Source organism: Typopeltis vanoorti, chromosome 13 (genome assembly GCF_054136105.1).
Source record: "Typopeltis vanoorti isolate ZY-2024b chromosome 13, IOZ_Tvanoo_1.0, whole genome shotgun sequence".
Lineage (NCBI taxonomy): Eukaryota > Metazoa > Arthropoda > Arachnida > Uropygi > Thelyphonidae > Typopeltis > Typopeltis vanoorti.
The window spans coordinates 14,661,235-14,679,527 of NC_143561.1; the positions used below are offsets into that span (position 1 = coordinate 14,661,235).

The window sequence follows — 18,293 nt, forward strand, 5'->3', positions numbered from 1 at the left end:
ATTTCTACTTTAGCACTATACAGACATGCATGATATTGTTTCCATCAGTTAAATATGAAGAACAAAAAAAGTTGCATGTATATGTTGCAAGCATGTAAATACTAAAAGACAAGGAATATAACAGTGAGAAGAATGAAGAGATGCATGGATTTAAAAGATGAACATGCTCAAAAATGATGCTAAACAAGGCATGAAAACCGAGCTGAAATCAAGTAAGAGGGATGAGTTGTGGTTAGAAGCAAGAAGAATAAGAGTGGAAGTAACAAGACGCTAGCAGAGAATAAATGAGACTAAAAATGCATGTATGGAGATATGACAAGGGTGCACAAAATGTTAGAGTACATTAAGGAAATGATTAAGTCAGACTGGCAACCAACTGGATAAAATGGCAGTAATGATTGGTTTAGAATGATCAGAGAAGCAAAGTGAATTAAGCAGCAAAAGATTCAAATGCAATGCTAGAAATCATTCAGCAAAAGTAAAGGCAATGACTGCAATATGTACAAAAGTAAAACTTGTCAAGGTGAGATAAGTTGTGCCTGTGAACAACATGAGATTTTGCCACCTTGATATTAGAAAACCATATTCTCAGTCTTCTCAAGACTTGTTTACTTATATACAGTTTGCAAATCTTACAATTTTCTGTTTTCCCATATAGCAAATAATTAGTTGCTAGCAACTTCCTCTATCCATGCATGGAACATCAAGTGCCTCTGGTTGAATCCATTTTTTTCTCTAGTCTAGAAGTGATTTTTCCAAGATAGGATTGTTTTCAAATTTCTATAATATTTGTATTCTTTAATTTATTGTTCACCTCTGAAAGCACTCAAAATTTTTTTTTTTTTTCTGTTCAATGTGATATTAATTTTTTTCCTGCTCAAAATTAAGCAATCGCTTCCAATTTCAGATCTTCTATATGCTCTTGTATCCTGAACTAGCATAAAGACCATCTATCAATGACCAATTAAAAATTTATCTTTTATGTAAATTTGTGCACGTTGTGTTGAAAGATGCTGTTAGTAATGACTAATCTGTCCTGAACAGAAATCCAGCAGGTGTTTCTCAATATTATTAGATTTGCTATTTTCTCCAAATTTTCCAAAAATGTGTAATATTAAAACTGTAAATATAAAAAATTATTTCCTGGTCAGGCTGTTAGGATGACAAGGAATGTTTCAAAGTTCAGACTTATACTTAGAGATTATAATTTGCACTCTTAGGACATTTTAGTTTATGAAAGAACTAGCAATCAAACTGAGGAACAGGAAGCTGCATCATTATATACTGTAAAGGAAGCATTGCCTCCCTTAGAAAAGATAAATTGATTTTTACATTGTCATTACCACTGGAGGTCTAATGTTAATTCTGAGGAGAGGTCCTAGTATGCAACTCACAAAACGTGTTAAACCAAGCCTTAAACTGTCTCACTATTTTCCCCTATCACCATTCTCAAGATAATGCATTTTATTCTCCAGCCACTCCTTGCAAAGAACTTCTTTGCTCTCCTTATACAACTTGGGATGACTTTTAAGCTTATTTCTCAGTTCTGCTGCCCTATCCAGTCAATTCTGTGGCATGTTTAGAGCATAATTGTGTGTGGTCTGATAAGGCAGTTTTTTCTAAAGTGCAGGTATTTAATGTGTTCATCTTCTCTGATTGGGATGGTGAGTGCTGTTTTCCCTATGTAAGGCAGGTTATAGGGTACACTGAATTTTTTAAACCTGGGCAGACAAGGAATGGAAGAGTATCTTTGGAGTAGTAAAGTAAATTTCTTAATTTTGCAAGGGGGATTTAAAGGTTGTTTTTATGTTGTATTTAAGTATTATTTTTTCCAAAATGCCCCTAATATAAGGTATGGCTATGGCATTCTTGTAACCTTTTGTTTTTAATGGAATTTTTATGGAGGAGATTGAAATTCTTATTGTAGCTTTATAAATGTTTGGCTAATAAAATAACATAGCAAATAACAAAAAACTAATAATTCTCTGCACACTTTTAATAAAAGTGTATGTTAGCCAAATGACAACTTCTAGATAATTGTCAGACCACACTAGTTCTTTCCACAAATAACTATAGTGAAATTAATATCTATGAAGTACATACAAGACTTCAAAAATAAACATTGCCATACTACATTCAAACCATAACCTGTCGACCCTTACCTGCTCTTCAGAAAATCCTTTCTCCAAATGAACAAATTATATATTTGTGGAAATGAGAAATGAACAAAACTATCCTTTCTAAAGAAGATCCATTATTAAAAATTAATTAGTTTACATAATTTTTAATAATGAATGTCAATCACCATATAACCATGAAGGAAAGGAAAGGATTCTACAAAAGATGGTAACAGACTGATATAGTAAATCTAACATCTTAAAATGATGTTGCCCAATCTGAATAAATTTTGGCAACCATTATCAAATGAGAGAATCATGCCACGCATATCAGAGGTTAAGAGTTGAACAATGTTCAGTCTCCAGAGTAGGTTTTAGGGACTACAAACTATGGTATGAGAGTGAGCTAAAGATACTATAGGTTTACAAAAAAACTTATAGGTGGGTATCACAAAAAGTTACCATTTATATTCTTCCATAAAAGAGGCAGTGATTTCATTTCTTGGCAATGAAGCAATGTTTCAGATTTATTTGTTCAGCTAAAAGCTGTTCAAAAATTTAAGTTTTCTATTAGATCTCTAACCAAATGCTTATGAAAGCATTTCCAATAATTCTCTAAGCAGGCAGCAATATGAATAACAGGCACACTACCATTCCTGAAATCAGCAGAAACTATCATACATTTTCCAACTGAAATGATTTCAGGTGCTATGACAGTTGAGAAGACAGGAGTACAGTTTGTTAATGTGTGGAATGAGTTTGAGGGACGAAGTGAGCTGTATGGGAGTGATGGACTGCATTTGAGTGGTTATGGTGCAAATTGCTTGGAGAGACTGCTGCTGGAAGGTAATGAAGTGAATAGAGAGAATGAATCAGATCGAGTGAAAAGTGATGTGGAAGAGCAGGAGAGTAAAACAGGAGAGATTGAAGAGGTGGTTATGAATGGGGAAGTGAGTGGTATGAGTATAGAAAATGAGAATGGGTGTGCAAGAGGAGCAGGGAAAAAGATAGGCTCAGGGTGGACAGGGGTACACAGCATGAGAAAGGTAGATGCTCCAAGAGGAGGTGAGCATGTGTAGGCAGGCAAAGAATAGGATGACCAGGGATCAAGAGGAAACAGTTGGAATTGAAAACTGTTTTAAAATGAATGAGCAGAAAGGGAAATGGCCTCAGTTGAGCATGGAGAGATCACATCAAGTGAGTGATATCAGTGGAACTAGCTGTAGATCCAGAAATGAGCTGTTGTGTTTGTATACAAATGCTAGAAGTATAAGCAACAAGGCAGATGAAATGGTTGCACTAATTGCATCTGTTCACCCAAAAATTGTCAGAATAAGTGAGACATGGTTGAAGAGGATTACATCCTGACAGGAATAGAGATGGGAAGGTGTGATGTGTTTCATGAGGACAGAAGGGGTAAAAAGGGAGAGGGAGTGCCATTGATGATAGAGAAAGTTATGTCCATATAAAGTAGAGATGCAAGAGGGAAATAGTACCAGTGGTTATGAGGCAGTATGGTGTGAGATAGAGGTGAATGGAATCAAATACTTGGTGGGATGTTGTGATAGACCAGGTAATGAGGATGGTGGTGATAATGAAATGTAGTCAAATTAGCCAAGTAAATAAGAAAAGGGTGATCATTATGGGTGATTTTAATTATGGCAAAGACAGGAATGATGAGATAGCAACTGGAAGTAAAGAAAATGAGCGAGTTTTTGAGGGATAACTACCTCAGACAGTATGTAAATGAGGGCACATGAGGATTAAGGGTCTTGAATTTGGTCATCTCAGAGGATGTAATTATAAATGAGATGTCAAATCATCCACCAATTGGTGAGAGTGACCATGAGGTGATTACCTGGGTGGTTTCCAGCAGTGCAAGGACCTCTGTGAGAAAAGGGTATATGTGGAACTACAAGGGGAGTGATTATGAAGCGCTCAGGAGACAGCTTGCAGGTGTAGCGTGGAATGAAGAGTTAGCTAGAAAAGAGATCAATGCAGCTTGGGAGATTTTCAAAAACTGTTTAGTAGATGAAATGTCTAAATGTATTCCAAGGGTGAGAAGGTTAAATAAGGTGGGTGCGAGATGGATGAATAAAGAGATTAAGCATGCGATACAGAGAAAAAGGACATTGTGGAGGCAGCATAAGAGAAGTGGAAATAACCAATTCCATGAGGTCTACAAAGACCAAGCAATGAGGGTGACTTGGTTGGTGAGGGTAGCTAAAGAGGGGTATGAACAGCAGTTGGCTAATGAAGCCAAGAAGAATCCTAAGGAATTCTTTCAATATGTAGCCAGAAAAAGAAAGAATAATTATGGAAGGATGATATTGATTGGAGAAAATGGTATAAAGACAGCTGATGCAAAATGTGTGGTGGAGATACTTAATGAACAGTTCATAAAGATCTTTCAATCTTGTGAATGCAACTTCATGTAGGGATTGATAGCAGTTCATGATGGGGAGGAGAGACTGACTGTAGGTGAGAGAGGTGTATGGGAGTTCAATAAACTAGATGTTAATAAGGCTGTGGGACTTGATAATATATTACCACGTATTCTGAAAGAATGTGCCAGGGAGTTGACACCTGCCTTGACATTTTTTTAATATGAGTCTTGCACTTGGTCAAGTTCCTAGGGAGTGGAAGGAGGGCAAGATTGTGCCGCTTCATGAAGGAGGTGATCAAACTCAAGCATCAAACTATAGGCCTGTGTCAGGTGTTATGGTTAAGTTGTTGGAGAAGCTTGAGAACTGGGATCCAGAGTTGGGTTGATAACAATGGTATTATCTTTGATGGACAGCATGGATTTGCTAAAGGGAGATCATGTTTTAGTAATCTACTTATTACAATAAAGTGACTGCTTCCTTGGAGAGAGGAAAAGGATACACAGTAATATACTTGGATTTCACAAAGGCTTTTGATAGAGTACCTCATGATAGGTTGACAGTCAAACTAGAGCAGATGGGTTGGATATTAGATTGGTGCATTGGATTGGAGACTGGCTATCTGATAGGTATCAACAAGTTGTGTATGGGGGGAGCAATATCCAGGAAAAGGAAAGTCACTAGTGGAATGCCTCAGGGGTCTGTTTTAGGTCCATTACTGGAACTTGTATATTAATGAATAGGTGAAGATTTGGATGGAGATATTCAGTTGTTTGCAGATGATGCAAAGTTAGGATGAACCATGAAGTAGTGAAGATGTTGTGGCCTTACAGGAAGACTTGAATAGATTGAGTGATTGGGCATGGAAATGGGGATGCAAATTCAATGTTGCAAAATGCAAGGTTTTAAAATTTGGAAAAAGATGGGATGCAGAATTTATGCTTGGTAAGAATATATTGTTGGAAGTAGAGGAAATAAGAGATCTAGGGGGTGATAGTGGATAAGGATCTAAAATTTAGAGGACACATCAAAATTGTGAAGACAACACAGGCTTCTGGGAATGATGAGGACACTGACATGTAGAAGTAGGGAGATTCTTGTTCTGTTGTATAAGGCTTTGATTAGGCCACACATGGGCTATTGTGCCCAGATTTGGTCACTGGGTTTTCAGAAGGATGAACAGATGTTGGAAAGGGTCCAAAAGAGACTGACTAAGGTAGTTTCTGACCTCTGGAATGTTGAGTATGAGGAAAGATTGAGAAGATGGAATTTGCAGTCTGGTGGACAGGAGGAAGAAGGGAGATATGATAGAGACCTACAAGTTGGTAAGGGGTTGTTATAAGATCAATGGTGGAGAAGCTCTACAGAGAATAGTGGGAGATCAGAGGAGAACCAAAGGTCATCCCTGGAAACTGTATAAAGAGGGTGTGAGTAGGGAAGTGAGAGGCAGGTTTTTTTCATGCAGAGTTGTGAATGATTGGAATGCCTTGCCTGAGAATGTGGTGTCTGCAAAGAGTTTGAATGTGTTTAAAACACGGTATGATGAGCTGTGTGTGTGCGAGATGAGGCTGACTGAGATCTTGGATATGAATCAGCAGGAAATGAATCTCAAAGCTAGATAACTTGGAAGAATGTACATAGCCTTTATGGAATGTAGAAAACCATCAAAGGCTTCAACTTTATGTCTAATCCTCACCTGAGGAGATATCCCTGATTACTGAATGAACAAGATGGACTGACAATTTGGAACAAGTCAAATTGTATTCTCTATAGTTAAATTGTTATAGGTAGTTACAGGGTTGGCACTGGGGGAGTTCTTTTGTTTGATAGAAGAGGGGGAACTAGCAAGAACAAGGTGCTATCCCTAGAAGTAATGAAAGGAAGTTAAGAGGGTAAGGAATAGTTGCTTTTCATGGAAGGTGGTTGAATTGTGGAATGCATTGCCTGATAATGTTGAGAGCACTAACAGTTAATGGAGTCAATCAATTTAGAATGAGCCTCCTGCAATGAGTTGCAACTCCATGGATGCCTGTATCAGTTTGAAACTTAAAGCATAACAATGAAATCACATACATGCTCTTGAGAGATGGTTATGAATGCCCTCCACTATTTTAATCAGATAACCAGTGAATGTTAGCTAATGGAACATGCTAAATTAGCAGATTTGAAGATTGGCATCAACATATTCAAAAAAACTTGCAGAAAAATTAAGTACCATGCCAACATAATTGTGTTACTGAGACAAGAAACAGAAGATCTTCCTATCCAGGTTGTAGTCCAAGTGGCCTGTTCTGGACTCAGTCCTTGGTCATCCCTTATTTCTTGTTCTTCTAGGCTTATGTTAAGATCTTTTTTTTTTTTTGGTCATCTTTCCCTGCATTCTTGCTATTTCTAGCCAGTTTTTCCTATATTTAATCACCAAGTCTGTTATGAAATTAAGATTTAATTATTTCTTTTATCTAACAGGGTTAGTGTTTTTCTAAGAAATTTCATTTCTGCTACCTGAATTCTCTGTATATCTTTCTCCAAAAGGTCCATATTTCACTACCATATAATAGTCTACAAAGCAATAGCCAAACCTATACCAAGTCTTGTGTTTCTGTACGTAATTAGGTTTAAAGGTTCTGTTAATTACTCCAGTCATTTTTATTGATTTTAAGATGACAAACTTTATCTATTTCATTTATGTAAGATAATTTCAAATACCTAGGCTGTAAACTAATTTGCTCAATTATTATTTATTACTATTTTACTTCTGATAGGGCAGTGGCATAGCTAGAGCAGTTTCTGCCAGGGGGAGGGGTCCCAGAGTTTGCTGTCCCTCTCAATACACACCAAAAATACTACAAAAAAGTGTCAAAACTATGTATAGGGAAATAAATTAAAACACTTTATTTTTGAAATAAAACTTCAATTTCTACATTCTAAAATGTTATTTTTCTTGCTTTTCTGTTAGCAAAATCTATGACATTGGCGAAGTTATTTCATAGTAATGTAGGTAATTCTTAAATTTTATTTAAAAAACTCCTCAGAACCAGCAACACTCACAGCAATTGTGAGGAAAATTTGCAGTAGTATTACAATATTTGGAACCGAGTTCGAGACTATTTTAGAATTAACTGCAAAAGTTCAAAAAGGTTCAAAGTTCTGCCTGCGGTGGACCTCCCCTCTACCCCCCCTAGCTATGCTACTGTGATAGGGTTCTCCATGAAAAGCAATGACTTTAGTTTTTTCTGTTCATATTTCCAGGCCATATTGTTGTATAATATTTAGTGTATGGAGAAAAATATACAAAAAATTAATGAGCAGAACTATATACATACTGAGAGTTAAGTTAACTAAATCAATGGCACTATCTGGGATTATATAAATCCAAGTGCTGAGACTTCCCTGGAGGTCACAGAACTTAATTATCTATATCTTACCTAGTTGCAAAAACAGCAGTTTCTGCTAACTAGGTAAGATGGCTCCTATTTTTGAAGAAATAGGAGATTATCCTTTCAAAAAGTTTAAGGAATAAAGAGCAATGCCATATGATAACAGTTGACTTACTAGGTTTTGGCAAGGCCATTATATTTGATTCATGCAAAAGTTTCAGGTTATTGAGGATAAAAAATTAGTCAGGATTTTGCTTAGGCCAAGATAAGTTTGAAAGGATGCCATCATTGCCAGGAGCTTTATCAATTTTAGCTAAAGTGCTGCATCAATTTCACTTTGTTACTGGATTAAAGTTTGCTATAGATGTAGGACATAACTTTTCTAAAAATGGCTGTTTTTCAGTATCTGAGGGAAATTTTGGGTTTAACTTTTTGTGTTAAGATTTTTGCAACACTGATAGGGTTTACTTTTCCTGTGGTTCTGTTTTAAATACTAATGTCTCCCAGTCAGAGTAATGACCCAGCCTTGTGACTTGATGTGGTAAAGTTGCAGTTCATTTCTCCATGCCAGTGGTCTCTTGTATAGTCAAGGACCTTAAGAGGACAGAAGCAATATCTGGATGTGTTTTTTCTATATCCTGCCAGAATATTTTCAGTTGGCTAGCATGGTGCATCTTTCCAAGTTTTCTTTCAATGTTTTTCTTGTCAAATGCTATGAGAAATGTAGTGTTTTTTTTTTTTTTTTTTTAGTTAACTATGAAATTACCAGTTTACATTGCTGAGATTTTGTCGATGTATTAGGAAGCCATTTATTCTATGGATTTAGTCCTACAGTACAAGGGTGGTCCAAAACATTCTCTGCCTCAACCACAAATGGCAACACTATCGGAAAGACTTTTTTTCCTAAGTTAGTACATTGTCATAAGCATCCATGTGAAATTGCAAATCATTCTATCAAGTAGTTAGTTTTGTATAGCTGTCTCAAGCAAAAGTGTCTGTATCCCTTGAAATGCATAAAACTGAGTATTGCGTGGTTATAAAATTCTTTGTAAAAGAAGGTTTAATACCAAAAGAAATTCATTCGAAGTTCATAAAAGTTTATGGGACTCTTCGTTTTTGACAATTAAGAAATGGTCTGACGAGCTGAAATGTGGCCATACCAGCCTTGATCAAAGTGAAGAATGTCCAAAAATTATAACACCAGAAATCATTGATCAAGTGCAAGATAAGGTATTGGATGACCAGCAAGTCAAAGTGTGAAATTGCTGAGACTATAGGCATTTCAAAAGAATGTGTAGGATATTTTGCATGAAGAAATGCAAATGAAAAAGCTCTGTGCAAGATTGATGCCACACTTGCTCACAGCAGATCAAAAATGCACTTTGAGCATTTTAAGAATAAAAATGATTTTGTGCAATGATTTGTTACTATGGATTTGACTGATTCACCATTACACACCAGAATCCCAACAGTGGACAAAAGCCAGTTGTTCAGCACCAAAAAAAGACAGTCACTTCCATCAGCAGGAAAGGTCATGACAGTGTTTTTGGATACTAAAAGCATTTTGTTTATTATCTTGAAAAGGATAAAACAAACATGAAATATTCTGATCTTTTAACTAGACTAGATGAAAAAATTTCATGAGAAAAGACCTGCGAGAAAAAAATCTTTCTTCAGAACAATGCACCTGTCATAAGTGTTCTGGCAATAGGAAAATTAAGGGATCTGCATTATGAATTGTTGCAACATCCATCCTATTCCCCATATTTGGCTCCCTCTGACTTCTATCTCTTCCCAAAAACAAACACTTCCTCATTGGTCAGCATTTTTCTTTGAATCAACAGGCAATTACAGCTGTAAAGGGGTATTTTGCAGATCTTACTGAGAACCACTAAAAGGGATGGGATAATGGCACTGGAATAAATAATTAGTCATAAGGGTAATTATGTTGAAAAATAAATTTAATAAATTCGTTTTTTTCATTGTTAGGCTGAGAACTTCTCAGACCACCCTTGTAATTAGGCAGGGTATATGCTGGTAATGGGGAAAAGAAGGCAGTAGTACTTGATAGGAGTTTCATATTAGTGGTGGTATGGAACATTGATGAAATAAAGGTCAAGGGTTTTCTGATCCCATCTTAGATTTGAAGGTTATAGGTAGAGATAAAGGCTGTTATTCTCTAATTTGTCAGTGGCAGGTCCAGATTATATTCCCATAATATACTGAGGATTAAAATCCTAGGATGTCAAGGTGGGGTGACTGAGGAAGTGCAGGGTTTGGCCAGTTGTTGTACAGTCAAAAAAATCAATGAATGGTCCAAAGATTCTAGATTTTTTTTTTTTGCATAGATTGCCAGGCATGTCTTTGGTTAGGTTTATTAGTGAGAAGAATGTGAACCATGAATGGCAATATTCTTATAGGGCAACCATGTCTACTTCATGCCTGGTAAGGGTATTAATATCTGATTTTGATTTAATAAATCTCTCAAAGTTCAAATGAAGAATAACCAGGCAATTTTCAATATTGTTTGGTTGTGTTCATTTTTTTTTTAAGGTGACAAATGATTTGGAGAAGCTATGAACCTTGAACATTCAAGCAATGTGTACTTTAATACTATGGGCTCATTCTTATAATGTTCAGGATACCATTGGTGGCATTTAGACTCCTAGGTAAGGTGTTAGAAGTTGCTACCTCCTATTCTAAAGTTGGTACAGGCTACCATCAATCCTCTATAACAGAGCATTCCTGACATGGAGCAATGTCTGTGCAGCCACACCTTACCTGGTGGACAATCACTATGGCAATTGTCCCAGGGGTATGCTTATTTAAATACCATATCACTGTAGTGCTTTGGTTTGAGAAGCCTTGCCAAAAGCTGCTCTACTACTCCTGATAGCAATGTTGCTGTTGTTAGTCCAGGACTATTCATCAGGTTGCCCTGCTTTTCTTGCAGCTGCACTCCATATCTAGGGGAGGGATCCACTATTTGCCAGTGGACAGCTGTGACTGACCTTCCTTAATCCTTCTCAATCACTTCCTCTATTTCACAAATATACTTTTTTTTTTTTTTTTTTTTTATTATAGGTACTTGTCCATAGTTGCTCCAATTATTTCACTTTGTTGGGCCTGGTAAAACAAGAGCAGCAGATATTGCCACAATCCTTTATCACTAAAAAACACATTAACCATAGTAATGACTATTTAATTTGTAAATATTTTATCCCAAGTATCTTGGGACATCATCAATACAGTAGTTCAAAACAATACTTGGAATAACACAGTTAGGGTGCATGATTACAATGCAATCTCAATATGCATGCAGTAACATGTTATAGAAGTAAATTAAATAACTGGAAAAAAAATTATATATAAAGATTATTTTACACAATTTTGTATGACAATTTCCCATACTTTAGGAATGGTAAGAACATTGTTGCAATTTAAATTTGGTCTGTATAGTAGGGCTTCAGCACTTTATATAAATATGAACATTTATATAAAACATTTGTGTGAAAGTTGACTTCTCCCAATGGATCCTATGGTTCGGATTTTCAACTCCATGTTGGGAGAGGCCAAATTTCTGTGGTTTGAGAAGACTGTGGTCTTGATGTTCCGAGATGTGTTTCTGAACAGACCTACCTGTCTGACCAAAGTAAGACAATTTGCAGGAGCATGGGATCTCATAAACACCAGGTAATATCAAAGGGTGAGAGTTTGTCCTTAGGAGAAGGTAACAAGTTATAGATTTGGTTGATAGGGTTGTAAGTAGTGGCAAAATTATATTTCTTCATAATTTTTGAAAGATGGAGATGCCTTTGACGTAAGGTATCAGAATCCTATGGACTTCTTGTCTGGGTTGATGTGTAGGAAGGTGACTGATGATTTTTTGTGTTTTAAGATTATATATCTATTTAGTATGGCTGTATTTTTGATTTCTAGTTCTTGGTTTAGAGAATCTTCAGAGGAGCAGAATTTGTGTGCTCTAGAAACTAGCAATTTAATGATGTCAAATTTTGAGATAGATGAGCAGAAGAATTGTGAATGTAGAAACCTGAAAATGTAGGCTTGCGATAGACAGAAGTGGCAATGGAACCATCTTTTCTTTGAATGTGTAAATCAAAAAAGGAGATACCCTGTGGAGATTCTTTTTCTAGCATAAAGTTGATGCGAGGGTGAAGGTTTATTTTATCTAGAAATAGTTGCAATTCCTGTTCAAGATGATCCCAGACTGCAAATATGTTGTTGACATATTGTAACCAAATTTTTGATTTAGGTTCAAAAGTGAATATTTTTTCTTCAAGATGGTCTAGAAACAGGTTTGCTAAGTTTGGTGATAAAGGAGATCCTATTGCTGTTCCTTCTTGCTTGTAAATTTGACCTTTCCAGGTGAAGTGACCAGATGTAATAACAAATTTGAATAATTCAACTATATCAGAAAGAAATTTGAGTTAATTCTACTGTTTCTTTGTGGAAAATGTTTGTGAAGAGGGAGACAATACCAAAGCTAATTAACAAGTCAGTTTTTAACAGTTAAATGTCTTTCAGTTATATTTAATTTATTTCTATAACACGTTACTGCACGCATATTGAGATTCCATTGTAATCATGTGCCAAACTGTATGTTATTCCTAGTATTGTTTGAACTACTGTACTGATGATGTCCCAAGATACTTGGGATAAAATATTTATGAATTAAAGTCATTACTGTGGTTAGTATGTATTTTTTAGTGATGAATTCACCACAGGTTTCGTTATATAAAACGAATCATTTATGACTACAAACAAAACCTCATGCTTCAGGATCAGAAATATGAGAAGACAGACAAAGCAGATATTTAACTGTTAAGATCTGAGAAATTTGTAAGAACTTATATAGAATTGGGCAGGTGAGGGTAATATATATGCAGGCCAACATGGATTTGTTAAAGGATGCAGTTTTAGTGGTCTAGTTACCTACCTTTCATAAAAGAAAGGAAAGAGCAATGGATAAAAGTTAAAAGCATTTCCCCCCCCCCCCCCCAGCATTTAACAAATTCATTTTTAAGTTGCATATGGATTTGGATATCAGGTTAGGGGGATGGTTCTCAGTTATATATTGTAATGGAGTACAAAGGTTAGAAGTGGAGTTCCACAAGTTTGTCCTGAGACCACTGCTGTTTTGCTAGACCTGACCTTGCCATAGCAATAGTGCCAGATGAATTTATGTTCACTGAGGTGGATGTCCACAATTCTGTCTGTCCATAGTAACCTCGATCACACAAACAGGGAACTTCATAAACCCCTGGATGTGATCAAGAGGTTCTGTCCTTGGGTGAACTGATGAGAGTTACCTATTTGACATATGGTTTAAATACCATGCAAAGCTGATTTTTATTGATCACTCTAGCTATCTTTTCAGATATGCCTTGAATGAATGGGATGGTAGTTTTATTGTAATCTTCTATGGGGGATTTCTTGGGAGTATTTGGAATGTTGTTTATCTTATGAGGATTATAGCCATTGGTTAAGGTGTGATGTGAATGAGTGAGTTCAGCAGTGAGAGCACTGTAACTGAAACAAATCACCAGTTCTGTGGATTAATGTTTTTAGGATACCATACTGTTGAGATGGGTGATGGCAAATATCTCCCTGTATGTGCAAGTTTTCTATAAACCAGCAATGATAAGGAACCATCTGGAAGACATACAATTAGTTTATCCAGGAAGGGCAGACAATCATTAGCTTCCAGTTCTGTTGTAAAGTGGATTTTGGGGCGTTTATTTAAATACACTAAGAATGTGTGCAGTGCGTCTGGGTCATATGGCCAAATAGTAAGCACACAGCATAGCCAAAGACTTGGTTTGAGAGCGGCTGTGTTGATGGCTAGCTTTTCTAAGTGTTCTATGTAGAGGTTGGCTAAAGGAGGAGCACACTGCTGTCCCATTTAATTGTTTGTATATTTTGCCTTTCCATATAATATAACATGCACATACTGTGAATTTAAACAGTTCAAATATATTAGGGAGGAAGTGACTAATAACCTAAGGGTTTCAATTAACAGTACATTTGTGAATAGTGAGGTGATATCAAAACATCATTAAGTCTGAACTGTTTAAAGTTATGGTTTTCTAAAATACTTTAGGTGGGCAGAATTGTTAACAAAGGATGGTTTGTGAGAGTGGCTAGTAGCTTAGCTAAATATCTAGCTAGTTTGTATATAGAACTGTTTACACTATCCACAATAGGGCATAAGGGTGTGCCTTGTGAATTTCTGGTGCTCCATATATCCTGGGTGTTTTAACATATCACTCTCACTGCTTTAACATTAGTGTTGCATCACTATTATATTGTTATTTGCATTAATTACTTCAGTCTTAAACTGAGGAATTTCCCTAAGCAAGTGTTCTTAGTAAGATTTATTCTAGCATGTACAATCTTATTTCCATTGTTATATAAGAAATAACAGCAGTTTCTTATTTGCATTTCATGACTAACTTTTTAATGGTATTAACAACAATTTTGTCAAAAGATGTTTTATTAACTGCTTATATTTCGCTGAATTTCAAATCCACATCAGAGTAAACACTTGTACAGTTAAATTGTACCTTAATACCATTAAAAAATTAGTCATGAATAACAGTCAACACCTAAGCTTATCTGTTAGACTAAACACTTGCATTTTTTTCTAGTTTCCTTATTTATATTTTTGGTTATCCACAACCCTTCTGGTTTTGATCAGGTAGATTAATGACAATCTTTACTTTGTAAAGTGATGTTCATGGAACAATCCAGCTTGATAGCTTCTCACTAACTAGAGCACAGAATTGGAATTATATTGCTGATAGTTTCACCCTGATTCTTCTAGTACACAAGTATTAATGATTGTGAGATTTGTGCAAAGCAGACAGTTACTCCTTTGCAATGTCAAAGTCTCAGTTGATCATGAATGTGAGTACTAACATGGAGCTTTTAAGTTTCAAAAAATTAGCTCCAAGACCATAGCTGCTATACCACAAAAGCTGGCTGTGTAATAGTTACAGAAGCTGAAACCCTGAAAAAAAAATAACTTTTCTTTGTTGTAAATTGTTGATCATTGGTCAGATTCAAGTCTGAGTAGAGGTGCTTTTTCTAGCAATGTTTCAATCTATTCCCAACTAACTTGAGAACTGGTTGGAAAAAACCAAATTTAAATGTTTATAGTCCTGAAAAGGAAACAAAGCATTCTACAAAAGAATTACAAGGAACTAAATAAAACCAACAGAAATGATAGATCAAAAAGCACAAATTGGGAACAATACCAGGAATATACCAAATATTTAACAAAACCTGTCGAAAATAAAATTGGAATTAAGTTACTGCAGTTTTGTACACAATGAATTGAGAATAAACATTCCACCAACCAAAAAATAAACAGGAATATTTAAGGAACTTATCAAGAGACTATACAATAATAGAAACATCACACCTGAAGAAATAATTGATATCCATGTCCTAACATCAGCTGATATAGGAACTGCCCTACACATTTAATAAGATGATAGACATTTTAAATAAAGGCTTCACACATGTAAGAAAGCTAGATGAATTATTATTCATTTCACTCAATGTCATGGGCTTCATTCAGAGAAAAAGCAGAAAAATTGGCTACACAATATTTAAATTATGAACACAAGAAAGAGTTCAGATCATGCATGTTGGTCATAGCCATACAGTGGGAAATGCTTCCCGAGACATAAGCATAGTTGTATAATAAAAATTAAACAGCAATTGTTTCCCAAAACAGATAGGTATACAATCTGATTAACATTATGACCTAGGTTTCACAAATAGAAAATCAAATTTGAATCTACTGTAGTGTTAGCAACTTTGCTTCTAGTAAAGAAGCATTGATGGCATGAGAAGCAAGGCCTAAACCTTCCAATTCCAGAAATCTTATAATCTTCATGTTCTTGGATTCTAATTGTAGCAAAACAGTCTGTCCAACGTAATAAAGATGACAAGATAAACACCAGGTAAGGATAGCTAATATGTCTTTGACAAGTGGCAAGGATGATAACTTCCAAGCTGGTATATAGAATTTGCAAAGAATCCTTATCTGTTCAGAAGTTCTTTTAAAGTAGGAAATGCAGATCTTTTTAACATAACATTGCAATCTGGGAGAAGGATGATAATTGTTTTCTGTACTAAGGTTTTGCTGTATCCATTAAGTTAGAGCAAGTTTCACTTAATTCTAATGTAAGACTGCATTGAGCATGCACAATTTGTTCTAAGATTTTGATAATACTTTTTTTGTGTGAAAGATGAAGATGCATGGATATATCTGCCTGTAAAGATGGCTTCACATAAACAGAAAATTCAATAGTACCAGCAGTCCATGATGCATTAAATTATCCAAAAGCAAAGACCTGTCAGATTCTTGTTTAATAATGAACTTAATGTAGGTGCATAAGTGTTAATTTTATCCAGAAATTGGAGTAGTTCTGTTTCAGAGAAAAACAATATTGCAAAGATATCATCCACAAAGCAGCCAAATATGAAGTAAAGGAGAAATGTTAGAAATCTGATGCTCTAAATGCTCCATAAAGTTATCAGCTAAAGCAGGTGATATAGGCCTGCCCATCATAATACCATCAATTTGTTGAAACAAATTACACCAAGTAAAATAATCATCATTGATAGTAAACTTAAATAACGATAAAGGAAATCTATTAGTAAAAGTCTTACTTTCTAGTGAAATGTTTGTAAAATTATAGGAAATGATCATGCATTACTTACTGGAAAAAAATTATTCCAAGAAGGGGGGGAAACAAAAAATAAGACTAAAGAAAAGTTTACATAGAACTGTTATAGGAAGAAACTAACACTAACAAAGAATATAAAAGTAAAATTAATGAAACAGAACTGAATCAAAGTTGGGAATCTTAAAATATCAAGTAGCAGCATATAAAGCTTTATATAAAGGGAGAAAAAGACCAGTTGGAAAGAAAATTAAGAGATTGGCTTCTTGGTAAGATATCAGCAAAAGAAAAAACAGGAGTAAGATATCAGCAAAAGAAAAAACATTTTTAGAACATCTGAAAAGAAACTAATGACAAAAAAGCAGATGTAAAAGCTTAAATGAAGCTAGTAAGAAAATCAAGGAAATAAAACTAAATCTGGAATAACTATTCAAACACAGCTTAAACACATCTTATGACACACAGAAGAAATATGGAGATTAGAAACCAAAGTAATGAATTATGCAAATACATAAACTTATCCTTACTCAAATAAAGATGTTGTGAAGAATGCCAAATTGTACAAAGAAAAAACATTACCAGAAAACGTGACAGATGAAGATTTAGATCAAATAAACATTAAGAAACTATAAATAGGGACAGAAATAGGCAAAAATACAGAATGAATTAAAATATAAAGGAAGAGAAATATTTCTATTATCAGCCACCTTGAAAATCTGCAAATATTCAAGGAACTAAATTAATTCCTTGAATATCCAGTTTCCAGCCAAAAGGCTGCAGATTCAAATCTTGTCATGGATGTTTGCAATTGTCTAAAAATACTAGTGATGAGAGTGGATGGCATTGGTATAGATGGTAGATGCAGTTCATGAGAGACAGCTGTAGAGTAGGATGCCATCCCTCTGAGTCTTTGGACTCCTTGGAGGTCATGTAATGTTTTAGGATCTGGTTTCCTACATAAATACAATACTTGCAGTGAAACTACTAGAAAATATCAATAGAATAAATAACAGTCACTTCATGCATTTTACAGATTCACATGAAATGTTTGATAAGATAAAAATCAAGATTTTAAATAAAGAAAAGTCAAACTAATCAAAAACTATTTATACAGTTGTAATAAAGTACTGCAATAACAAAACAAAGTGAAAGGAAAGAATCATGATTAAGATAATTCATCAAGTCCATTACTGTCCAATATTTTAAAAGTTGAAATAAGAGATCAGGTGTAATAATGGTGGCAGAAGATAAATTACTTAACACCTCCAGGCAGTCCCAGACTCATTGAGGGAGGGCACTTGCTCTACAGCCATCTCCACCACTCAATCCTCTGACTACAGCGAATTGCATCATCTCTATGAACAGCATCTACTATCCACCACCCCCACTAGTATTTTCACAGAGTCACTAACATCCATGCCCACAGGGGGGATTTGAAACTGCAGCTTTTTGGCTAGAGAGCAGATATACTAAACTACTTAGCCAACCAAGCCAACAATAATTTATAAAAGAAAATTTCATATCTAACATTTTGTGAAAAAACTAAAACATGTGATTAATAGGCAACCAATGGTGTTGAAATCATGGAGGCTTAATGGATTTTTTTTTTTTACAACACTCAAAAAGAATTAAAATAGAATTTAATACTTCCTATATTTCGTCCTAGTCACTAGGACATCTACGGGGATTACAAAAACA

The 18,293-nt window shown here is 35.2% G+C and overlaps 1 protein-coding gene across 3 annotated transcripts in view; it reads right to left on the reverse strand.

Annotated features, from left to right (window-relative positions):
* Window positions 1-18,293, reverse strand: part of LOC150099944 (multidrug resistance-associated protein 1-like) — a 491,400-nt gene that overhangs the window by 421,407 nt on the left and 51,700 nt on the right. The gene's annotated exons all lie outside the window — the stretch shown is intronic.